The sequence below is a fragment of the Mauremys mutica genome, chromosome 5, assembly GCF_020497125.1.
Source record: "Mauremys mutica isolate MM-2020 ecotype Southern chromosome 5, ASM2049712v1, whole genome shotgun sequence".
Taxonomy (NCBI): domain Eukaryota; kingdom Metazoa; phylum Chordata; order Testudines; family Geoemydidae; genus Mauremys; species Mauremys mutica.
The window spans coordinates 115111484-115138023 of record NC_059076.1 but is presented as its reverse complement, the minus strand read 5'-3'; the positions used below and the strand labels follow the sequence as shown (position 1 = coordinate 115138023).

The 26540-nt window shown below is 42.0% G+C and overlaps 1 long non-coding RNA gene across 1 annotated transcript; it reads left to right on the top strand.

Moving 5' to 3' along the window:
• Positions 1–5040: 5040 nt before the first annotated feature.
• LOC123372080 lies at positions 5041–26268 on the top strand. Its single transcript, XR_006580083.1, has 4 exons — positions 5041–5113; positions 18259–18357; positions 24726–24821; positions 26055–26268. It is a non-coding gene; the product is annotated as an uncharacterized LOC123372080 (long non-coding RNA).
• The last annotated feature ends 272 nt before the right edge of the window (positions 26269–26540 follow it).

The window sequence follows — 26540 nt, the reverse complement described above, 5'->3', positions numbered from 1 at the left end:
AACGGGCCTCAAAAGCCTTGATGGCTGAAACAAATGTAAAATGTGTATTATAAATCTGAAACGTCTTTGCACCAGAGCTGAAATGACTTATAACTGGGCGTACTTTTAAGCTAACAATGCATCCTTTTGGTAGTATGTCCCATCTGGAGCTTTAAGAACTGTGGTGTGTGTTGTGGGGTTACTGTATGTTGAAGGTCTGGAACATTCTCTGCTGTAGCATTCCAAAGTCTTGCCAGCTGGAAGCAGTGACAAATGAAGCCAGGTTGGAGACTGAATTCAAGAATGAAGTGGCGCTGTATGCTGATTGTGTGATAAAGTGGGAATTTTAAGCCAGGCCTGTCTCACGCTGCTAACTTGTTTATTTTGTAGGGGTTTTATTTTCCTGTTGGTGATCTGATCTAATTAAAATCATTGTCATTAAAAATTAAAAAGCATGATGGACAGTGTGGATTTTGGGAGACATAACAGCTCAAATGTTTGAAGACCAGGCGTCATAGGAAGTCTGGTGCCTAGATATCATGAAGAAGGGTGCCTTACAAATACCATAGATAAAATATACTTGTGATAGCAGAAGGGTTGAGCTTACAAAAGACAGCTCAAGAGTGCCAAGAGCTGTTTGGAAACCGTAAATCATATAACTTCCATATGCAATTATTTTTGAATAATTTTATTGTTTTCTGAGTTAAATTTACTCATGTGGTAAAAGACAATGCAACGCCTACTCCCCATTACAGCCACCAAAATTGGTTGTTAGTGATGCAAAGCCCTGCTGCTGGCTTTCTGCACATGGGAGGATTTCATCTGCTATGAATATCTTAGCAAATGAGTTTCCTGGTCAAAACAGTCACCAAAATTGCAGAAAATAAACCGAATTTAGAAAATGAAATCGCAAACATTCACATTGGACATCTGATTCTAAGACTTCTGACTCGGATCCTAACCACCAAATGTAGGCACCTAAGTTCCATTTTTAGTTGACACTGTGATCCCCCACTCACTTATCTGCCACCTATCCCTGTAGGAACCTAAAGCACTTAAGCTTTTGTAGTGAAAGGTCCCTTGGCACCTATATTCTTGCCTGTGAGCATGAGCACTGCTGCCTCACTTTAGGCGTCCAGATGCCTATCTGTTATCCAAGCTGCAGAGTGATCCACAAACGGGGTAAGATAGGTGTTCTTCCACCTAACTCATGTGCAGGGCCCAATATGGTAAGTATGCTCAGAGGCTGTCAACACAAAACACCAGGGGGAGGAGGAGAAAGCCATCCTTTATAACTTTTGGCCCAGTGGTTAGGGTACTCATTGGGATGTGGGAGATCACCAGTTCAACTCCCTGCTTTGCCTGCTAAGGAGACAGGATTTGAACAGGGTGCTGCCATCTTTCATATGAGTGCACGGAGTGATTCTCCTTCTGTCGCTATCCTGATTACTACTTAATTAAAGTGGCACAACTTCAGCAGAAGAGATTGAGTAACTCCACATTAACATATCCCATAATCCAGTGATTAGGGCTCTCTCCTGAAAGGTGGCAAATCCCCTATTCAAATCCATTCTCCTCTGCAGGCAGAGGGCAGACTTGAACCAGGGGTCTCCTAGGTGAGTACTCTAACTACTGGCTAAAGGTTATAAGGGAAGTCCTCCTCCTTATAATGCCTAAATCTCTTTGTGGATCCAAGTCTCTATTCCTCCAGTTGGATCCATGCCATCTGACCTACGTATCTAGCCTAAATAGCGTATTTTTCACCTATGGAATACTTGCAACTAGCTGCATACAGATGAGCTCAGACCAAGAATTATTTGCAGAATAATTCTCAAGATTAAATACATTTTCAAAAGTTTAAATCTGTTGTAAAGTCCTAGTCAGCAAATCCTTTTCAAGAGAAAATAAAAAGTATCTCCCTATCTTCATGCAGTTGATAAACAGTCAGCATAGTTCTTGTTTTGCTGTAATCTGTTTTAGTTTTATATCTCATTGAAAGTTTTTAGTCTTTGTGCCTTCTTAAGCCTCTGTAGAATTCTTAATCTTGGGCATGATATGTTAACAAGAGGGGAATGTATTTTAAAACTTAGCTCGCCCATCCCCCACATTTGCTTGTAAACATATAAGAAAATAAGAACAGCCATACTGGATCAGACCAAAGATCCATCTAGCCCAGTATCCTGTCCCTCAGCCTGAGAAACATATTATAGGAACTATTAGAATGGAATAGTATTGAAAGATGAAGGTCACTCTGAATATTCATGAAGAATATTGCACATCTAAGCAATAAATGGTAATCTTTGCATTCCCACTTCCTCTAATCTAAAAACTTTGTTTACATTGTTGCCTTCTCTGTCTCTTTACATCCCAATAGCAGGCCCTTATTATTTTTACCTTACATCTGTTTTGTTGTCAGTTTGCAAGTACAGCTGTCATACACAGTACTAGGATAATAATGATTATCCAAAGAGAAGAAGAAAATAATTACTCATTTAAAAATAAAATAGACAAAGAACATTAACTTGGATTGTTTGAAGTATATGGGAATATTATTCTAAGTTATCTCTTGATGTTTACTTTCAGATACCCTTCTCCTGCCTGCATGCTTTTTCTTTCATTCCATATATAAAACAGTAAAAACTGCTTCTTGCTCTAAAATGATAACAAAGGCATTGTTTCCATATCATTTCAACTAATGGAGACCTCCAAGGCTACCACAAAACAGAGATGAGTTAGTTACCAAGACACCAAAACTCTTGTAATTTGATCCAACTTTTACCTGTAAATGTGTTGGTTCAGGTAAAGTAGCCAAATCATAATAGCTACCAACTCTCCTATTGTAATTAATGAAAAAAGGAAAACACACTGAGGACAGATAACTACAAACAGGGATCTCACTTTCTAACCTTTTTGCATAACTCCTTAGCTTCTCATCACTTGCCCTAACGGGGAGGAAGTCTCAGACTCTCTGACCTCACCTCATTTCTCTTGGGAGCCGGAGAAGAAGATTAGGAGGCTTGAGATTAGAAAAATCCAGCTCATGTGGCTAGGAATTTTCTCTCTCCCAGTTCTAGGACACCTGAACACTTGATATAAAAGTGCTCTATTTTAGCTTATTATATTAATGTTAGATTCCCCACTCAGAACAGACAGGGGTGAAATGGAGAGTCATAGAACACTGTGCATTTGGCTAATGTGTCTCGATTACAGAAAGAAGCAAGGAACTAAGACAAATATGTTGACAAGTCACAGTTTTCAATAACATAGAGACAACGTTGGCGAGGTAATATCTTTTATTGGATCAACTTTTGTTGGTGAGAGAGACAAGCTTTTACAGAGCTCTCCTTCCACTCTGTGTAAGAAATAAAAGATATTACCTCACTCACCTTGTCTCTCTAATAACCTGGGACGAACACAGCTACAACCATGCTGCATACAGTATTCAATAATGACATGCCAAATAAACCATTCATTTCCCCCTCCTTAAGAATCTTGGGAATCTGGAAAGAAGAAGGATGATATCTTTGTATCACATGATGATGCTGAAGTAATTTCTAGTCCATTAGTATTAAAATGATGCTAAACAGCACCTACCAGGGATACATATTTTTAAATCAACAGGCTGAGACAATTTGTACTCAAGAGTCCTAAAAGAGTTGGCTGAGGAAATCTCTGGCCTGCTGATGTTAGTTTTTCACACACCATGGAATATAAGGGAAATTCCAGAAGACTGGAAGAGTTCTAATGTTGTACCAATATTAAGAAAGGGCAAGCAGGATCACCTGGGAAATTACAGGCCATAAACCTGACATCTATCCTGGGAAAAATATGGAAAAGCTGATACAGGATTCAATTATTAAAGAATCAAAGGATGGAAAATAAGTCTTGTCGAACAAGCCTGATTCATTTTTTAAATGAGATTACAAGTTTGCTTGATAAAGGTAACTTTGTAGATATAACAGACTTCTGTAAGGCATTTAAATTAATAAAGCATGACATTCTCATTTTAAAATGAGCACTATATAAGATACATAAAGTGCATGTTAAATGAATTAACAAGAAGCTAACTGACAGATCTCTAAAAGGAGTTGTCGATGGGAAATCATCATGGTCTGGGGGTGTTAACAATGGGGTTCCACAGGGATCGGTACGATGTCTGATGCCATTCAACATTTTTCTCAATAATCTAGAAGTAAATATAAAATCAATGCTGATAACATTTGGGGATGACTAAGATTGGCAGAATGGTAAATAATGATGAGGACAGGGCAGTCATACAGCATGATCTGGATCTATGAATGACATTCAGCAAATGCCTGAGCATTCATCACCGTAGTGTGTGAGATTGGTCTTCCTCAGATACATGAATGTCTATCAGCCACTGAAGAAATTTAAAAGCTCTGTACATGGCTCAACCATAAAGAACACAAGAGAGGCATTATGACCCTAAAGATGATCTTCTTCTAGAAACCAAAAGGAGACCCCCATTTCCTCCTTCACCAATCAGGAGGGAGTTCAGCAATAAGGTGAGTTTTTAAAGTGATGAAGAAATTGTACATCAAGGTGCTGCATTTAGAGCAGGGGTCAGCACCCTTTCAGAAGTGCTGTGCCGAGTCTTCATTTATTCACGCTAATTTAAGGTTTCGCGTGCCAGTAATACATTTTAATATTTTTAGAAGGTCTCTTTCTATAAGTCTATAATATATAACTAAACTGTTGTTGTATGTAAAGTAAATAAGGTTTTTAAAATGTTTAAGAAGCTTCATTTAAAATTAAATTAAAATGCAAAGCCTCCCGGACCGGTGGCCAGGACCCAGGCAGTGTGAGTGCCACTGAAAATCAGCTTGTGTGCCGCCTTCGGCACGTGTGCCATAGGTTGCCTACCCCTGATTTAGAGCAAATCTTATCCACTTTTTCTGGGTTAACGACAAATGAGAACCAGGGCCCCGTCTGCCCACTAATGCCTTCTGAAAGAACAGCTGGCAGTCACTGACTGCTCCAGGTAGCTGCTGAATGGTTAATTAGTAAACAGGTACCTGGCCCTACAAAAAGGTTCCCTGAGCTTAGTTAAGGAAGGCTTTCCCAAGGAGACAAGAAGCTTCTGAGGAGCAGAACTCCTAGGAGAGCTGATCAGGTGAGCTTACCAAAGTAGGGCACCTACAGGGAGTACTCCTGGAGATAGGAAACTCTCCAGAGAACCCACCAGAGCAGGAAGCCTGGGGAGGTGCTCCTAGAGATTCCTAAAGGGTCAGCTTCAGAAGGCAGGCATCCAGGAGTGCCTGGTCTCTGCAAAGGGAACTCCCAAATGGTAACAGCCTGCTGGAACTACATACTGCCCTGGGAAAGAGATGCCGTTGTTAGCTCTCCATGGACCCAGGGCCGGCTCCAGGCACCAGCTGAGCAAGATGGTGCTTGGGGTGGCAGATTCTAGGGGGCGGCATTCCGCCCAATCCTAGGGCGGCACTGACACTTTTTTTGTTTGTTTGTTTGCTGCTCTGGCTGCCCTGTAGGGGGCAGAGGAGGGGAGCGACGTGCAGCAAATTTGGCAGGGCAGCCTGCGTCCTTCCCTCCCCACCGACCGGAGCAGCTCGGAGCCCTCCCGGCAGGCGGCGCGGAGGTTGGGGCCACGGGGTGAGCGTCCCCCTGAAGCCCTGGCTGCCCCCCTTCTCTCTCTCCCCCCTCGCTCCCTCCCCTTCCCCCCCATTAGACCGGGCGCGCACTCTGCAGCACAGGGAGTCCCCTGGCTCCGGCCGCCCTGTAGGTTTTTTTGTTTTGTTCTCCTCTGCTTTGCCGGCCGTGCCATTCCCCCACCCCCGCTTTGCCGCTCCAGCCGCGCCGCAGGTTTTTTTTTTTTCACCTGCTTTGCCGCTCCAGCCGTGCAGGTTTTGTTTTTTTTCCCCCCACCCTGCTTTACCGCTCTGGCTGCGCTGCCGGGTTTTTTTTTTCTTCCCTGCTTGGCCATTCCAGCTGCGCCGTTTTTTTGTTCCCCCCACCCTGCTTTGCCGCTCTGGCTGCGCCGTGTTTTCTTTTTCTTTTTCTTTCTTCACCCGCTTTGCCGCTCCAGCGCCCTGTTGCCCCTCCCCCGCCTTTACCGCTCCAGCCCCACCGTGGTTTTATGTTGTTGTTTTGGTTTTCCCCCTGCTGTGCTGCTCCGGCTATGCTGCAGTTTCCCCCCTCCCTCTTTGCCATTCCAGCCGCGCCTTTTTTTGTCCCCCCCACCCCGCTTTGCCGCTCTGGCGCCGCTGTGGTTTTGTTTTTTCCCCTGCTTTGCCGCTCTGGCGGCCCCTCCCCTCTCTTTTTTTTTTTTGCTTGGGGCGGCAAAAAAGCCAGAGCCGGCCCTGCATGGACCCCTGAATCCAGAGAAGGATTCTACCCAGGTAGCTCCAAGAGACTTGGCTCCGGGGGCAGAGACCTGAGCTGAACCAGTCCTGGATTAAACAAAATGCACTCGGTGCACTTGCACAGGGCCCCTATCTCAGGGGGCACCCGATGACTGGGGTGGGGAAAAAATCTTAGCAGTGCCCCAACCCTGAGCACCAAGTCACAACACCACTCATTCAGGTTTGGCTTGGCTGCCCCTCCATCCGGTGGGGTGGGGAAGAAGGGTATTCAGGGGTATGTGTGTGTGTGGGGGGCATTCTGAGGTCTGTGTGGAGTAGGGGGATATGTGTGGGGTAGGGGCACTTTGCTGTCTAGTTTAGGAAAAGCTGGGGGCGGGGGACAATTTCCATAGCGCACAGGCCTGGAGAGAACCCTGCTGGTAAAGGGCCTGAACAGAAGCAAGCAGCACACTCAGGAGGGAACAGATAATCTAAGACTCTGTCTCCCAGCTAAGATGCTGGGCTGAAGGTTTGATTATACCATTTATTTATTTATTTTGTTAATAACTAAGACCCTGCAAAGGGGAGCACTCCTTAATACCTGAAGGCTTGACCTGTTTGGTCTTGTTTATACCCCGAGTGAGGGGAAACCAAGGCCGGGCTCACCTGCAATGCTACACCTGACTGCGAGGAGGCATGCCGGGATGGCCTGCACTATGACAGTTAGGAAATGCAGCATCATGCACATTGAGCTTTCAGTCACTCCCATAGCCTTTTGGACATACAAGTATGCCACATCTCACAAAGCTATTACTCATACTTGGAAGACACCTGAAACATATGGTCCTGAATGTACTTGGGGTCTGTTGCATTAATTTAGATGGAATATATATGCACAAAAGTCAAAGGCATTAACATAGCCCAGTCACTGTCCAACATTAAAGAGTATTAAACAAGGTTTGGTATATAGAGACTTCAGCCTGCTTAGTACCATGGCAAACACACCATTAAAAATCCTTTTAAGCTTTTATTAAAGATACAGGAAAAGATGGAAAAGCAGGTAAAGTATTGAGTAATGTCTTCATTTTAACAATGTCCCTGGTTCTCTTTGGCTTTAGCTGGAGAGTCTTTAGGAGGAAGCCCTCCTCCTGCCCCCTTGTTTAACAGTCTCTTAGATGGTAACAATGATGGCAATAACTGTCCCTTTCATGGTAAAGAAAAGAACTTAGCTGAGATGAGCTGCAGCTGTTGTTATTGCTGCTGTTGTTAAAGTCCAATACCATTTCCTAGAAGACAAAACAAGACAAACACACACACAAAAGGAGAGAAAAGAACAGCAAAGGTAGAAAATGCAGCTTCTGTCTCTGTTGTTACAAGCTCACTGCTGGAAAAACACAGGCAGAGCACACGGTCTGATCAGCCACTCCAAGACCTGGCAAACTTGTGCCAGAATCATGCTATCTAGGGCATTGCTTTTAGCTGCCTCTTTCTGGTCACAGGCTTACAGCAGTGTTGCAAACTATGCGTCTTGGCCAACTAAGCCTGACACTAATGAGACAGAAGGAAAAAGGAGAGAGAGAGCTGGGGAAAGAAAAAATAAGGTAGGGAAGAAAAAGGCACATTTAAAGGTAGAGTGATGGGAACAAAGTGTCACATCCCAGGTGGTGTTTGGGGTTCAATCAGAGGTGGTGATGTCATGTGGGTCCCTCTCTCTGGCTCAGTCTGGTCAGGACATCTCTCAGGATCAGGATGACAAAGGTCTGGGGTCTCCAGAAACAGTAGGGTGACTGCTGCAATGGTGAAAGTCGCTGTAGTAGTCAATTTATCTCCCAAAGTCTCTTTTGTTAAGGACCCTAAAATCAAGTGATGGGTGGAATAGTCCATTCCCTCATTATTTTATCCACCAGTTAGGCCTAAAATCCAACACACCAATTTTGGTTCACTAATTTCCAGTCCCACATTTCTGGTTTACCAAGCATGATCGTCACACAACCCTTGCGTTATACCAATAAGCCTTTTTGTTTGGACTAATTCAGTTTTTCCGTCTTGCTTTTGCACCTCTTTTCAACAACATTTATTGTTATAGGTTGTGACGCTTTATAAACTTTTACTCACTTTTTACAGTTGAGCTCAGATTATGATAAATTTGTAGACCCAATTATCACAAAAAAGCATAGCATGGAAAGGGGACTCTGACGGGTGTGCTTAGGTTAAAAGAAAGCTCCTTTGGGGTTATTATTAAACAACTTGTTTACATATACACACCCAGAGCCTTCTGATAAGTTGGCAACGACACTGAATTCAGTGTCAGGTTTATATTTATGCAAAGACAGGTATCACTGTGACTGAAAGACATTTCTTTATAAACATTGATCGGTTTCATTTCCATCCTTTAGCCAATGAAATGTAGCAGGAACTGTCTATTCTTTAAAAGCCAAGCAAAAGATGAGTCCTTTACAGAATACAAAGTCCATGCTATACACACTCACTTCTGAAATTTTATCACTTTTTTCTCCTATTAATCAACGAGCTATAAGGTAGCTAAGCTTTAAACCAAACAAATATTACTCTGCAAGTAAAAGTGATTGCAATGTGCTTGTTTGTTTAAACTTTAATGGATTAAGTGTAGGGAGCAAGTTTTGTTAGTTCGAGGTCAGAGGACGTTAACTTTAGAATATGTATAAAGTCAAGTGTTCTGTGACGTTGTTAACAATTCTAATCTTTAGAGCAGATGAGATCTAGATGAAAATATATGAATTAGCACCTATAATTCTCCAAAACCTTAGAATATTCTATGTGCAGGTGAAAGAAGTTTTTCATAATAGTGATGGGCAAATCTCAAAAGTTCAGATTCAGTTTAGATAATTAGCAAAAAGAGCCTTAATTTAGCTCCACACAGGACTCAAGTAGCTCACTGAAGTCAATGGGAGATACTCATGGCTGTCTGAGGAGAATCAGATCCAGGAGTTCAGATGCTTCTTGGACTCTTAGTAAAACTCTCTGAATCTCCTGAGTCCATGAAACTGGGCTGGAAATCTCAGCTGAACAGTCCTTCTCCTGAGCTTCCAGGCACTTCCAGTGTAGGTTGCAGCCAGAATGCTCACAAGGACAGGTTTTCTTGCAATATTTTGACAACTCTGGTGATGACCCCAGCTAGAAACTATAAGTGAAGAAACTTTTCCCCAAAATGTCGGAATCTTAAAAGTTTAGTTGGATTCTACAAATGGGCAAATGTTCATAGCGGGTGGGTGGAGGCAGAAAGGAGATGTTCATTTTATCATGCTAATTTGCACAATCTTCTTTGCATATTAACTCCTGATTCCATGTAGGGCCCTAGAAATAATGATGGATGGCACTCTTATTCAAAAACAAAATAATGGCACTCTATTTCTTATGTACATTGCTACTAGAATGGAGCCAAGTCTCCAGATCTGAATATCTCCAAACCTTTTGGCTCAGGCCCATCTATAGTTGCTGTACATGACTGCAAATTGTGTTATCCAGACAGCACCTAATCTTGGCTCTTCCTTAGATAAAACTCCCACTGAAGTCAAAGGATGAGAAAATGGGCTATTAATACTAGTTATTGTATGTCAGTTGTTCCTAGACACTCCAACAGCTATCAGGGCTCTGTAATACTGGGCATATTCCATACACATAGTACGAGACAGTCCCTGCTCCAAAGAGTTTACAATCTAAATGAGAAGACAGACAAGGACAGTTATTATTGCCCTAATTTTACAGATGAAGAACTGAGGCACATAGAAACTAAGGGCCTGATTTTAACATCATTAGGCCAGTTAGTTCAGTGGAACTACTCAACGATACACCACACTGTGAGGCAAGGTATTATTCAGCATGAGTAAGGATATCGCGCTCTAACCCTAAGTGTCTTGCCCAAGGTCACACAAGGACACCTATGACAGAAGTGGGAATGGGACCCAGCTCACTTGAGTCCCCCTTCAATTCCTTAATCACAAGGTCATTCTTTCCCTCTGATTAGTTGTGATGGTGACCAAAATAGCACAACAATGGTGTTGGAGGCTATTGTGCCATTGCTAAGCACATAGTAAAAATTTAAGGATGCAAGATAACATTCCATCAATATGAGAAAATTGGTTTGTGTACAGTCATTCAGCTGCTACCAAATGTTTACTCAGTAAAGATATTCTGTCAAGTTTATTACTCTCCAGTCATACTGAAGGCAAAAATGACAGGCTTTCTTCATTGCAGTATGAACCCAGTTTGACCCAAATCAGCTACTTGCTTGGTCAGTATCTGTTGAAACCCCACATGCAGAGTCTCCCTTGTAAGTGCTGAGTAAGCATCACAATTTAGATGAAACATTGTGCCCTGGGGCTACTGCACACTGCATGGATTATCTAGTCCAGCTGAAAAATGCACTTTCAAAAGCTTATCTATTGCTGCCAACCGTAAAGAGGTTTCTGTTCTCTCAACCGTATTTCCTCTGGCTTATGTATTAACATGGTTACTTACTAAACTGCTGCTTTAGCAGGGGAAATATCTTTGTTTGTTAATGTCTTACTGCAATAATAATAATAGGAGATATACCTATCTCCTAGAACTGGAAGGGACCTTGAAAAGTCATTGAGTCCAGCCCCCTGCCTTCACTAGCAGGACCAAGTACTGATTTTTGCCCCAGATCCCTAAGTGGCCCCCCTCAAGGATTGAATTTCACAATCCTGGGTTTAAGCAGGCCAATGAGTAAACCACTGAGCTATCTGTCCCCCTTTTTGAAGGGGTCATCACAAACCTTAATAAATAAAGTATACAACAACTGGTTAAAAAGCTGTCAAATGAATTGCCAAATATTATTTGATTAATATATAAATATTTTTAATGGTATACATTTATGTTGCAGTAGTGCTCAGAGGCCAGCTAGGTGAATACCTCTTTGTGCAGTACACTGTACAACCATAGTAAATAACCTGGCATGCCCCCAAAAGCTTACAGTCTAAAAGACAAAACATAAGGGGCAACACTTATGGTAGATTGTGCCAGACCAATCTGATCTCCTTCTTTGAGAAGATAACTGATTTTTTTAGACAAAGGATTTCAGTAAGGCATTTGATACAGTTCCATATGGAAAATTATTAGTTAAACTGGAGAAGATGGGGATCACTATGAGAATTGAAAGATGGATAAGGAACTGGTTAAAGGGGAGATTACAGTGGGTCATACTGAAAGATGAACTGTCAGGCTGCAGGGAGGTTACTAGTGGATTCCTCAGGGATCAGTCTTGGGACCAATCTTATTTAATATTTTTATTACTGACCTTAGCACAAAAAGTAGGAGTGTGCTAATAAAATTTACAGATGACACAAAGTTGGGAGGTATTGCCAGTATGAAGGACGACTGGAATATCATACAAGAAGATCTGGACAACCTGGAGTAATAGAAATGGGATGAAATTTAACAGTGTAAAGTGCAAGGTCATGCATTTAGGGACTAACAAAAATAATTTTTGCTATAAGCTGGGAACATATCACTTGGAAGTGACAGAGGAGGAGAAAGACCGGGGTGTATTGGTTAATCACAGGATGACTGAGCCACCAATGTGATGTGGCCGTGAAAAAGGCTAATGCAGTCCTAGGATGGGGGGTTTTCACCTTCCTCTGCAGCACGGATCACTTGCAGGTTTAAATGAATGTAAATGGTGGATTCTCTGTAACTTGAAGTGTTTAAATCATGATCTGAGGTCTTCAGTAGCTCAGCCAGAGATTAGGGGTCTATTACAGGAGTGGGTGGGTGAGGGTCTGTGGCCTGCAATGTGCGGGAGGTTAGACTAGATGATCATGATTGTCCCTTCTGACCTTAAAGTCTACAAGACACAAACAAATGGGTTGGGATAGGAGTGGGGAACTGGATTCACAAAAATAATAGGATATGTACAATTCGTAACCCATCATGACCAATAATTGTAACTCAACACAATTGAATGCATCAAATAATGGAAATTAAAAAAATTCGTAAATAAGTTAATGAAACATAGCGCAAAATTCATCCAATAATCTATTTACAAGGAATCATTTCTCCATCTTTATGGTGATCCCTTTATACCAGCTTTGAGACCAAGGAGATTTACTTGCTATTCCTGGAAAAGTAACCTCTGTCCCTGTAACTGGAAGCTTGTATCACTTACCTGACTTTGTGAAGGAGCAAGGGCCTGGTGAGGTATAGATCAATTTGAGATCTATGAGAAAAAAAACCTATTAACTTTTAATCAGTTTTGTGCTACCTGCTGTTGAGATCACAAGCAGCTCATCAGTGGGAGTCAGCAGTTTATGTATTTTGATTGATTTAAAATGCTTACATCCAAAGCTTTGGCCATGTGCACAAAATACATTGAAAAATTCTTATGACCTACAAATTGGGCCACTGTTCCAAGCTAAAACCCTCCCAATTTTCTCCAGCTTCTCCAACTCTTCCAAAAGCACCCAGTCATCTTCTCACCTCTCCCCTGCAAAGAAAGACTGGAAGAAGAGAGATTTTGCAGTCTAAACTGAAGGTCACACAATCAGAGCTCTGTCAGAATAAGGGGAAGTGCATTACAGACTTGAAGTTTCCTTATTCACATCATTTAACCATTACCAGAGCAGTGTTTAGATGATAAAGAGGTAAGAAAACCTGACCTCTGTCTACCCTAAAGCTTCCGTCATTGCTACCCATGGTAGAGCTGAACCTGCAGGTTACAAATGCTCCCTTTGTGCCACTTACCCTGGATTGAGGAAATCCCCAGCTGGCATAGAGCTGGAAGAGCTGGCTCTTATGCTACTTTTCCCATAGACCCAAATGCAGGGATAGGGAGGAAAAATAGCTGGAGCATAATGCGCTCTAGCTATCCCAGCTAGGGCTGGCCCTTTTGCCAGCTGATGTTGGTTAGAGCAGCTCTTCTGCTCCTTTAACTTGAACCTGGGACAAGGGTTGAGTAGAGAATCAGAGAGTTGTAATCGGATCCCTGATAGCCCCCATCTTTGCTGCATCCAGTGTAAGCTGGATACAACAAAGATTCTAACCCATTATTTGTAGGATTGGTGCACAAATTGCTTATGGTGCTCTCCTTTTTGCACTTCTTGCATAAATATACATACACGATGTATATGTCGCTTTCCATCCAGAAGTATCTCTGGCTACAAACTCTGGTTCCTATTCTGCAATCATGCTCACCTCAAGTAGCACTTACCCATGTGTATAGTCAGTGGGGTTACTCCCCTGCATGTGCACTACTAAGTATGACAAAGCATCTGGCTATCTCTATATAGGGCTCACTTCTGAAAGGGAGCAGGGTAGTTTTTCTGCACTAGTTAACACCATAGGAGAGGAAATGAAAATGAACTTCTCCAACTGAAAATCCAGAAGATATTTCAGGTAGGCAGACTGTCATTTCCCAAACTGGAATTTGGCCATGACACTGCTCACTTTAACATTGCTACTCTTGTGAAAAATGGCCCTGGATCTTTAATGACCATGAATGGTCATTGGTTTTATATTGTATTTGACAGACATAAGTGTCTCTAACTTCCTAGGTACTGTACATGAACCTTTCATTATGACCTAGTATCTTTAGTAACAACTTGAAAGTTAACAATGCAAGAAAAATATTATAATTAAATGAAGATCTTCAATTTTAGCATCAAAACATCTTCTTTTTATGTTACTTTTTTTTTAAATTGCATCTGTTCATATTTCTTGGATTTGGCACTGGGAAATCATAATTCATTTGGAATCATTTTCCTTTTCCTCAAAATTTACCTGGCACTATGGGCAACTACTATAGATGCTAATGTGTACACTCTGGATCCAATCCTCAAAAGTCCTTACCTCCACCCAGTACTCCTATGGTTTCACTGGGAGGTATAAGAGCTCACTAGCCATCGGGAGGGTTATCAAGTTGGCCAGTATTTAATAATTCCTGTCACTAATATTTCCAATGTTATCCCATGGCATTGTATCACAGTATTTTTTTTTAATCTCTGCTTGATACATTCACAGCCTTGTGTTAACTGTTTGTACTTCAAAATTCCCTTAGCACTGTGAAAACAGGCTGTCAGGATAATGTATCCACAGCAGCTTGATACAAAGATATCCCTTAAACAGTTTATGGTGTCTTTTAATGCTTTAAACTCTGATACTCAAAGTATATCCTCTATTTCTTTTAAAAAGAAAGTCTTAATGGTATCTTAAATTACCCTTAATTTAACGGCTGACAAAATGGCAAGATGGCAAATTTTATTACAGATCTTAAAATACTGCACTTGATTTGTGCCAAGACATCAAATCCATAATTCCCCGTGAGCATTATGAGTTCATTACCTTCTTTCTGTAGTTTATAAACTATAACATTATTTTACTTGAAAATAAGGAGATGCAGAATTGCCTGTAACAATTTGGGGAGTATCTATGCACTTATCAGATGCTGTACAGATAATATGGATATTGAATGCCTTTACCTCTCTGTGTCCATTTTTTAAAGTAACAAATAACCCATGTAGAATTTACATTTTCTCTGTTACTGAAATGTCTTATTAAGGGAACAGACAAAATCAGGTGTAATTCAACATCATGTTCCACATAGCTATTTGAAAATACGGTGTACAAGTCACTACAAAAGGTAGTATACAACGTATAAGATGACAGCATAGTACATCACTAAATGACTACAGGAAACCTTCAGTGCTAATATTTATTAATAAATATAAATAAATATGTATGCAATGTTGACCCAAATCTAAGTAAAATATAGCTACTGCATCTTTCCTGAAATAGTATATTAGCTCCATCTAGGTTGTGTTTCCCTAGTTTGTTTATGAGAAGGTGGGATGAATGGGCTAAATGGCCTTCAGTGAGGTGTTATGGATTTACAATGATGTAAGTAGGAACTATTGGGAAAGGGATAGAAAGTAAGACAAGAAATATCATAATGTTACTTTATAAATCCATTGGGCACTCTCAGCTTGAATACAAAAACTAGCAGTCACCGGATGAAGTTATTAGGCAGCAGGTTTAATACAAACAAGAGGAAGTACTCTTTTGTAAAATGCACAATTAACCTGTGGAACTCACTGACATTGGTTGTTGTAAAGGCCAAAAATATAACTGGGTTCAAAAATAAGTTCATGGAGGATAGGCCCATCAATAACTATTAGCCAAGATTGTCAGGGAGGCAACCCCAAGCTTGAGGAACCCTAAACATCTGACTGCCAGAAGGGGAAGACACAGGTGGATCACTCCAACTACTTTGTTCTGTACATTCTCCCTGAAACTCTGATATGGACCACTGTGTGGGACAGAATACTGATCTAGGTGGACCATGGGTCTGTGCCAGTATGTCAGTTCTTATGTTCTTAAATCACTGCAGACTTTTTATCTTTGTCTTTTTATTATTTTTGTGAAAATATGGTTACATTGATTCATGCCTCTGTGTCTGCTTATATGCAAGACCTTCATAGATTGATAGGTTTCAAGGCCTGAAAGGACCATTAGATCATCTAGTCTGGCCTCCTGTATATCACATGACAGAAGTTCATCCAGCTAGCCTTGTATTGAGACCAATAACTTATGCTTGGCTATAGCATTTCTTCCAGAAGAGCATCCAGTCTTGATCTGAAGCCTTCAAGAAATAGATAATCCCTGCTCCCCTTGGTAGTTTGTTCCAGTGGTTAATCATGACACATAACTATTGGTGGGGGAGGGGGGATGGACAATTTAAAGGTTCTGGTGGTATATAATAGGGTTCAGGGCAGGGCATAAAAACCCTGTCAGAAATCTCTGCGGGAGGGAGGGCACGTGACCCCACATGTCCCTGCATGCCTGGCCTCTGAACACTATTAAAAATGTGTGCCTTATTTCTAGTTTGAATTTGTCTGGCTTGAACTTCCAGCCATTGGTTCTGGTTATGTCTTTCTCTGCCTGGTTAAAGAACACTTAGAATCTGGTATTTTCTCCCTGAGAAGATATCAAATCATTTAGTCAAAGGCATGCCGATTATTATATTTTCTAGTACGGTAAAGTCACATTTGAACTCTGACCCATTCTTTCAAAATACTAGTAGTTATTCACTGGTTGAATTATGAGCTCTTCCACATCAAAAAAAGTTGGGTATATATTCTCCAAATTCAGAAAATGACTCATAGGGATTGATCTGAATCCATATTCAGCACCACAGTCATTGCAAGAAGTGGTGGTAGGGGGAGATTTCTAAAAAGAAACATTTTCATAATGTGAACTTCACTTTTTCTAACGAACACTTCCTCTCCCAACCTCATCTCTAGTCTGTTATGAAGAAATCAAGGGGCTTTTGGTGAGTGCTACATGAAGATCAGAGATGTGCAAAGCTTTATATAGCTTGCACACAGGTGTTTGAATTTTAATAGCCAGAGGCAGCCTGATTTTATGGAGGATTCACCCCTATTTATTGTACTTGCTCACAGAAACAAGAAATATTCCCAAGGTCTCCCTATTCAGTGTCACGTCCTCTGGAGTGTAAGTAAGTTAGAGGGACAGACACATAAATTCAATTCTGAGAAAATGAAGTGCTCAATTCTGCCAGCACCATGCTTTTTCAGCCTTTTATAATAACTCCTGCAGCAGTGAAGATATTGTCTGAGTGCACTTTGCATGGTGGGCAATGTATCTAGGGAACAAGTTTTTTGCCAAAACAAATTTGCTCCACTAACTTTTTAATTATAAATACATGACAGGGACTTCCCTGATGTTTGAAACTAGTTCATCATGCCTGCATGAAACTGCCTGATTTAGGGCTGCTGTTGCTTTAGATTACAGCATATAACTGCAGCTATTCACAAGTCCTACATCAGGCAGAAGGTGGACAGTTATCACTTGAGATGCTCAGGAACAGTTCAAGTAAATCTGGGGCAATACCAGGGTGCAATTCCTACTCTGCCTCAGAGGCTGCAGCCTGTCTGCTCTGGTGACTGGGAATCTGCAGAGCTGGTCTTTAAGTTGTGGTCCTCTCTGATGTTGAAGAAATAGAAATTTAAAAGAGAATCTCAGCTTCCATTTAGCGTCTCGCCCTTTCCCTTATGTATATAGCCCCAGCAAAATCAACTGGTGTAAAGTTGTTGCTGTGATGGAAAGGAACAAAGAGCTGGGCTACACTTCTATAGCAAGGGGCAGAGGGAGACCTGAAGATACACCTGCCCCATGCCCCCTTCTCCCCTACACTTTATGTAATGTGAATCAGTTAATTTTGGGGTCCAGCCTCAAATCCTTAGGTTGGCTTTGTGCCTATTGATGAATATGGTGGACAGAAACAAAGCAGGGAATGGAAATATTTGTTTTGCAGGCCCTCCATGAAACACTACCTCTGGCTGTGGGACTCTGTGCCCCTGATCCCCACAGAAGCCCCAATTTTGCAAAAAGAACTGCCTGGGCAGACCCCTGTACTCATGCAGCACCCTGATGGTCTTGACGGGACTCCACACAGACTGTCTCCGCCTTCATAGTTCTCTTTGCAGGATAGGGGCCACAATCTCTTCCAGCAGCAGTTGCTGGCAAGATCAGGATCTTGGCCTGTATTTACAGGCTTCTACAGTCTTTGCAAATGTAGTCACATGAGAAGTGCTTAGCTACAATGACTGTGGAAAAACAGCTCTCTCCATTGTCAGCCTGAAATGCTGTTTTCAGAGATCTCACTCATAGCTTGCTGGATGCAGTATAAGCTCCTGAATCGCTATTTTGAACAAAAAGGGAAAGTCAGACTTATCCTATTGAGGCTACTACAGCACTTCTATAGAACAATTGTAAACAATATATCCCTCAAATTGAAATCAAATACTAATCAATTAGTCTAACACAGAACAGTGTTCATATATGAATTTAGACATAATGTACGCTGGGCTGAAAGAGAATTGCTTCCCATTCTCAGGTAAGGCTCTGATGGTAAAATTAACAAATGTGATTCAATTTTCTCCTCAAGGCATGAAGATGGAGAAAAAAAGCAAGGAAAGGAGGAAATAGCTTCTGCATTTTTTCTCTAATCAGCCGTGCATATTGCTGTTGAAGGCGAGAGAGGAAGGTAATATGAGAATCAGGCATGAAGCCAGATGACATTGTGTAAGGCATCTTTGTATAACTGCCAGCTACTGTCTTATAATATAGAGCACTGAGGTTTCTATTTAGCAGTGTTGATTGAATAGTAAAAAAATAAAAATAAAAAATAGGCTAGGATATTGTCTGTAATCAGCACTGTACGACTGCTATTGTCTATGCTTGGTATACTTAATGGGGAAGCTAATTACCGTGTTTGTTTTTTATTATGTTTGCTATATTTGAAGGAGAAGTAATATGATTTTTTTTCCTCCTCTGGATTTACAGAAAACAAACAATACAAACAAAAACATGGTGGGGGAAAAATTCAGCCCTAATTAATGCTCATTAGGGTCTCTGTTTTTATTTTTCAAGGAGGAGATGGAAGGCAAGTATAGAATATCTGATGAGCTAACTAACTTGTCCCAATGTGCATGCAAACTGGGTTGCTGCTGCCCTGAATGTGGCAGAAAGGATGCTGAAGAAACTTGGTCTTCAGTTATTTTATTTAAATTATGTAATGTTCAGATATTTTACTTAATACTTCACATTTAGCCTTAGGAAAAGAAAAAAAGTCACGAAGGACTTCCAAGGTGGCAGGTTGGCAACTTCTTAATAGAAGGCCAGAGATTACCCATAGGATAGGCACAATCTGAGCAAGAGCGGTTCATTCATACTCGCAATACCCCAACAATGTGCTTCATGTTTCTGAAGGGACCATACAGTCTCTAGGCATGGGTGGTTTGTTCAGTCTCCATGTCCATTCAGGACTTCGCTGCTCTGCTGAGACTTAAAGTTACCAGCTGTGATTATGGGCATCTGTCCACTAGTAACTTGATTGAAATCACCAACTCATTTTACATAGGTCAATGAATGGTCATCATATAATGATGATTATTGCTTACTATCAGTTGGAGCTCGACTGAAATCAGAAATTTACAAGAGACAGGTTCCACATTCCTATCAACAACTCCCTTGGCCTTCCAGATTGCCTCCTACTTTATACTTCTGAAAGCTTTCATAGACTCAGTGTGCCCTTCAACTCTCATGTGAGGAATGTATAACAAGAATTCTCTTCTGCACAGCTTTTTTATTGTTCTAAATACATTTCCCATAAGAAAGAACTAATGGCCAGCACCACCTCTTGTTGTTACAAACCGGAACATTACTCTGTTCTCTGGGATAGCCTTGAATTAGAGACAGCAGAAAGTTTATTTTTTAAATAAATTTGAAAAAAACAAAACAAAGTTTCATTTAAGATAATTTATCCCTTGCCTAATGCAGCTAAATATGAAAAGTGCCTCATCACCCTTAACTATAGCATTACTCCCAAAAAATGCTGCTATATGACAAATATAACTGCAGCCATACTGTTAACTCACAATAAGATACCATGTACCATGGGGGCAGGGATCTGCTGTGTTAGAGATCAAATATAAGCATGACAAATTAGTATAATAAAACAACTGTGGTTATTTGCCAAAACTCCCAGGATTTAGTTTTTGAATGTCGATTTTTAAAAAACCCTCAGAACTTTTATGAGAAATAAAACATATTACCAAGACAAAGCAGCACTCAAAATCACTTCTAATCTCTTCAGTTAAGCCACTTACAGCCGCTACCAGGAATTTTTCTCCTCTAACTCTCTCCTGAATCCCTTCCAAACTGCCTTTCCACCCCTCCACTAAATTGAAAGAGTGCTCATCAAGATTTCTAATGACCTCTTCATCCACTGTTACCTCTCTAGCTGATGACTCACATGCCTTTCCACACTTGACCTATCTCCATTTATCAGAGGGGTAGCCGTGTTAGTCGATACCCACAAAACAATGAGGAGTCTGGTGGCACCTTAAAGACTAACAGATTTATTTGGGCATAAGCTTTTGTGGGTAAAAAACCCACTTCTTCAGATGCCTGGTGCTTCTGAAGAAGTGGGTTTTTTACCCATGCAAGCTTATGTCCAAATAAATTTGTTAGTCTTTAAGGTGCCACCAGACTCCTCGTTGTTTTTATCTCCATTTATTCAGCCTCTCATTTTGGACCATCTCTCTGTCCTACCATTCTTCATGACTTGCCAACAACTCAAACTAAATATGGCTGAAATCTTGCTCCTTATTTTGTCTCCCAAGCCCTCTGCATTTCTTCCTTTATCCATTATGGTGGATGGCCCCTCCATCTTCCCCATCATTCACCTGGGTATCATCTTTGACTCCTCCCAATCTATCCAGAATGATACCAAGTCATGCCACTTTTTCCTCCATAACTTATCAAAAGTCCAATTCTCCCTTTCTGTTCTACAGCTAAAACACTGTCTTTGTCCTTGCCTTCTTCCACCTTGTTTACTGCAATCTCCTCCTCGGGGGCTCTCTTCAAACTGCAGCAGCTAAAATCATGCATCTGTTTTCAAAAGCAGGACACGTTATTTCCACTGGTTGAGAAGAACATTTTCCATAGTTTTAGTTTAATGTATTTATTTAGTTGTAATATAACAGTAGCCTCAGAAGACTGTGTAAGTAAAACAAAGTTGGGGACTGGGTAATTACAAAGTAACATTTGAAATCCTGATAGACTTGGCTGGGAGGGAACAAGAACAAAAATGCCAACTTGCATCTGAAGAAGTGGGTATTCACCCACGAAAGCTCATGCTGCAAAACGTCTGTTAGTCTATAAGGTGCCACAGGATTCTTTTCTGCTTCTAAAGAATGGGGAAAAGGCAGCCACAGATTGAGGGGTGGGAGAGAAGCAAAAGAAGGTTGTATCTCGGATTTGGATTAAAATTGGAAAATAATAATATTTTTATTAATATGCCCCCCTATATCTAAACTCCTCTGACAGCCTAACAAAATTTAATTAAAATATAATAAAAAAGGAAAATAGCTTAATAAATTTGTAAGCCAGTGAACAGAACCCTCCAATAATTCACCTTCCAACAGCCCATAAATAAAACAACTACCCACCAGATGAATGCAAACTATGATACAATTTTTTTTCAGTGAATGGGCAGTCATTCAAATTTCTTTTTACTCTCAAAAACTGAATGTGTGGTCCTGGGTCTTATTTAGCACACAACATTTAAACCACGCACCAAATATAAAATTATTAATTTCCTTGTGGTGCTCTCATCATGAGTGCTTCACAAACATGAATGAATTTATCTTCACACCCCTGTAGAATAAGTGGTGGTATTATTACCCATTTTACAGATGGGAGACTGAGATAGAGAGAGAGTAAGGACAAAATTGTCAGATGGACACTAATTGTCAATACCCAACTTCAGACATTGGGGGGTTAATTTTTCAGAGCACTTAGCAATTTTTAGTTACTTGATAAAATATTATTTTTTCCATGCATCCGACGAAGTGGGTATTCACCCACAAAAGCTTATGCTCCAATACGTCTGTTAGTCTGTAAGGTGCCACAGGACATTTTATCGCTTATTTTTTCCACAGCACCCCTCGCTCATAATGGGAAGCGTCAAGCAACCTCAATAACACGTGGTTTGCCCAGTCCCACCTATAATAACTATGATAATACAATAGATATACACAATATGGGACCAGTCTAATACGAAAAGTAAAACATTGAAACTCACTTGCTGGACAACAGTCAGTCAGTACAGGATGCAAAACACAGGCATCACCAGTTTTAGGAATGATCTCCCATGACTCTCTTTTTGTTCTGTGTTTGACAACACCTAGCACAGTGGGGTCCTGGTCCAGGACTGGGGCTCCTAGGCACTACAGCAATACAAATAATAACAATAATAATAATTAATCGGCACTGAACAATAAGGTAACCTTATTGTTTTCAAGGGCCTCTCCACTTTAAGCTATGGCGTAAGCTAAAAGAAATAATGAAATACTCTGGACTTCTGTAGTGACTGTGGCAGGGTGCTGTCCCAGAGCATGCCCCCTTGTTGCATGGTGTGGTCCTGCAGGCAGTCTGCCTTCAGCTTCCTAATGGTTCTTCCAATAATTCACACACAAGCCAGAATACTTAAAGTACGATTCCCCCTTGTGGGGTCTTATTTATTAAGTCATTTCAGAACACCGAATCATTGCTACCTCTCCCTAACGCAGGGTAATCAATTATATTTTTGTCAAGATCCAGTGTTCTTGGTCAAGGTATAGTCAAGATCAAGACTCCAGAGAAAAGAAAAAATAACAATTATGATAATAAGTAAATAAAAAAGATTTCAGGGTCTATTAAAAATTGTCTGGAGGCCCGGATTTGGCCCCATAGTTTGCCTACTGACTATGCCTGTGCTAACCCTTCCCCTCCGTGGTTCAGGAGTCCCACATCCCTCCTTCTTGGGGTGTGCTGGCAAACGGGCATTCTCCTCTACAAACTGCCTATCTGTCTTCTGGCTCTCTAAAGGCTTCTCCTCTATTGCTACGCTGGCATTAATTAGCCTCCTGATCGCCCTGTCATGTGACTGATAATTCTTCCCATGTAGAGAGAAAAGCTGAGTGAAACCTAGGTGGGGCTAGACCCAATATCTCTTGAAGGAGCCAGTCACTCTGTAACAGCCTGGCATTTGAGCATCTCAGAACACTCTGTAAACATTAATTAATTAAGCTTCATGGACATCTATGTTTGGTAAGTATTATTATTGCCATTTTACAGATGGGGACACTGGGAATAACCACTACCAAACAAGTACATTACCCTGTCCTGTGAAATGCTGAGTGCCTCTAGTGAGGGATGGGGGCCCTTTCAATTCTTCAATTCCCATCACTTTACTGTCAGGATTAGGTCCTAAACTCACAACAAAACAGAAACTGCATGCAAGAGAGCATACTCTGGGAGCTGAATAGCAATTGTCACATGCCGGTCTGGAATTATCAGGCTAGAAATAACACGTAATTTTTAACAATAAGGGTAATTAATCATTGGAAGAGTTTGCCAAGGGGCATGGTGGATTCTCTATCACTGGCTATTTTAAAATCAAGATTGGACATTTTTCTAAAAGAGATGCTCTGTGAATTATTTTGAGGGAGTTCTATGGCCTGTGTAATACAGGCGGTCAGACTAATTGGTCACAGTGGTCCTGTCTTGCTTGGAAATCTATGAATCTAAGCCAATTAGAGAAATATTAAGACTACAGCATACCTAAACGCAATCAGTCAAAATTAACTCAGCACTGATTTTTAACAAGCAGGTTCACAAAGTCTGGTCCTCTCACATATGAAACAAATAGGAAGATGGTACAGTATTTATAGACTGGATTTTAAAAAGTAGGCGCAGCTAATGCATTCCCGTTTGTTAGGCTCAGTTCCCTTGTGCCTGCAAATTACTGTGTATTTCAAGGGTTATTTAATTTTTAATACAGCAATCTGTTATGTAATCAGATCTATTTTAAGGAAAACTTATTATTATTGTGTCTTGCAGCCTGACTAATTTCCCTCTAAAGGTTCTAGAAAGCAATTGAGTGTGGTTTTTATATAGAGGTATGTCATGGGGCTGATACACCCCATCCCAAGGGGACTTACAGCCCCGTGTCTGCATCCATTTGACCGCCCTTCAACTCACGGTGGTACAGCCTGGGGCCAGAGTCAATATGACTGCTCTTCCTCACAGGGCTGCATGGCCCAGTAGCCCGAGTCAATATGGCTGTCCTATTTAGCGGGGCTATGTTAATATAGTGGCCAGAGTCCATGTGGTTGCCCTCTATTGCAGGGCTACATGGTCTAGTGGCCAGAATCAGTATAGCTGCCTCCCTTATCAGGGCTGTGTGGCCCAATGGCCAGAGTCGACTGGACTACCCTTGCTTGAGCAGCAGGGCAGCATGGTCATGTGACCAGAGACCACATAGCTGCCCTCACTCGTAGGATTGTGTGGCTCCATGGTCAGAGTTGATATAGATGCCTTCCCTCTCAGGGCTGCACGGCCTAGTGGCAGAGTCAATATGGCTGCCCTTCCTCGCAGGGCTCTGTGGCCTGGTGGCCGGGACATCTTGAGAGGTGGGTCATTGCCTCAGGGCAGGTGGCAGCCAGGCTAGGGGGACCCAGCCCCTCGCTACTCCACGGCGTCCCAACCCAGGGCCCTGGTGGTGGTGGGGTTGCCCGCCATCTGCTCAGCAGGGATTCTGCTGAAACACGTTGAGCCAAGACCCAGTTCTATGACTGGTTCCCGCTAAGTTCCCCAGGGTTACTTCCTACCTGTTCTTATGCAGCTAGTCATTTTCTGGGTCCCACAGCCTCTCCTCCCTCTGTGGTGTCAGGAGTCTGGGGGTCATTGGTTGTTACAGTCTGGCTGGCCTCTGCGTCCTGGAGTATCAGTGGTCCCTACTCAGGAGCCTCTGTTCCCTTACGGAGTCAACCCCAACTAAGCTGCGTTGCTCCCTTTTATATCCAGGTTCCAGCTGGAGCATGCCCAACAGAGCCTCCTCAGCCCACAGATTGGGATTAACCCCTGCTGAACTAGCGGAGGGCTGGTACACCTCATCACAAGGTACGATTGCTCTTGTTTTCTACCATATTAGGAGAACTGAAATTAGGAAGACCTGTCAAATACACATGGTATTTTAAGTAACAGAGAAGCAGCCTCTATCAAGGTATCATGCAGAGACTCTGATTAGTTTTCTAACATCTGATGAGAGAATGAGGTCTTCTCATTCTGATTTTGGCATTTACGATGTGAAAAACCATTGTCACCACAGGATCCTCTGTTGCCTCCATTGACTTCAGGGAGATGAGATAAGGCAGACCCAGAGCTCCAGATGTCATCACGAGGCTAAACTATTTCAGTGCCCAAGAGACACAAGCAGAAATTCACTAAACATTACTGATCACTCCAAGGCACTGAAATCTTGAGCAGGAATCCAGAAGAAAAACAGATAGAACAAGATCCTCTATTTCTGCTCTAACCTAAGATGTTATAGAACATATGGGGAAGAATGGGGGAGGATGGAATGATTTATTTAAACATAATGTACACAGGAAGTGGGATTTTATTTACATTTATTGTAAGTAGTTTTGCTCACAAAAATAAGAGATTGATATGCATGGGAGAGAGTGTTAGATCAAGGGAAGGAGAATCAAGAATCTTGGGTTCTCTTTCTAAATGCCATTAAATCAGTGTGTGATGTTGAGCAAGTAATTACTTTACCAAGCTTCGGTTTTCACATCTGGGCAATGGAGTTAATAAGAGTTACTAACTTCATAGGAATGCCATGAACCCCAGTGAATTAATGATTGTAAAGCACTTTCACTCAGATGAAAGGTGGCTTAAGGGACAAATACAGTCTGCTGTTCCTTGGACTTCCAGCAGAATTTGTGCAAGTGTAGACTTGGATGCAGAAAGAGCAGCACAAGAACTGTGTATCCCTTGTGTGGCTTGCTCCAGGAGAACTCCCTGTGTGGTAGCCCATGGGGACATGAGTGGATTTGGCACTGATGACTGAGGAGGGGCCTAGGGGATCTGCTGCTGATTTAAACCTCCTGTCTTCCCATCCTATGGGGGATTTGTGTAAAGGCCCATGGAAGCTACTTAGTAGCCTTCATACAGTGGAGTCCTTATAGTCTCTGTACCTCCATCAGCTCAGCACAAAGCCTAAGTATTCCAGCCAAGGACTGGTCTCCAGGTTGAACCCTAAATATGCTTAGTATTATAATATGCCTAAGAAATCGGAGATATTGAGCAGGAAGATTTATTGGTTAATTCATATTTCACTCTTCCTCCTAGGTAAGCAGAAGAAAAAAAAACAGTGACTGTCAGCAAGATCTTTTGCTCAGGAGATGTTTATAACAAGAAAGCAAAATAAAAGTTAACACGGGCAGAAGTAAACAGAAAACGCCCCCAGCTTAGGGTTCACCTGGCGCCAGGGGCGGCTTCAGGCCCCAGCACGCCAAGCGCGTGCTTGGGGCGGCATGCCGTGGGGGGCACTCTGCTGGTCGCCGGGAGGGCGGCAGGCGGCTTCGGTGGACCTCCCACAGACGTGCCTGTGGAGGGTCCACTGGTCCCGCAGCTCCGGTGGAGCATCCGCAGTCACGCCTGCGGATGCTCCACCGGAGCCGTGGGACCAGCGGACTCTCCGCAGGCACGTCTGTGGGAGGTCCACCGGAGCCGCGGGACCAGCGACTGGCAGAGCGCCCCCCCCGTGGCGTGCCGCCGTGCTTGGGGCGGCGAAATGGCTAGAGCCGCCCCTGCATGTCGCATGGGGCATGAGTG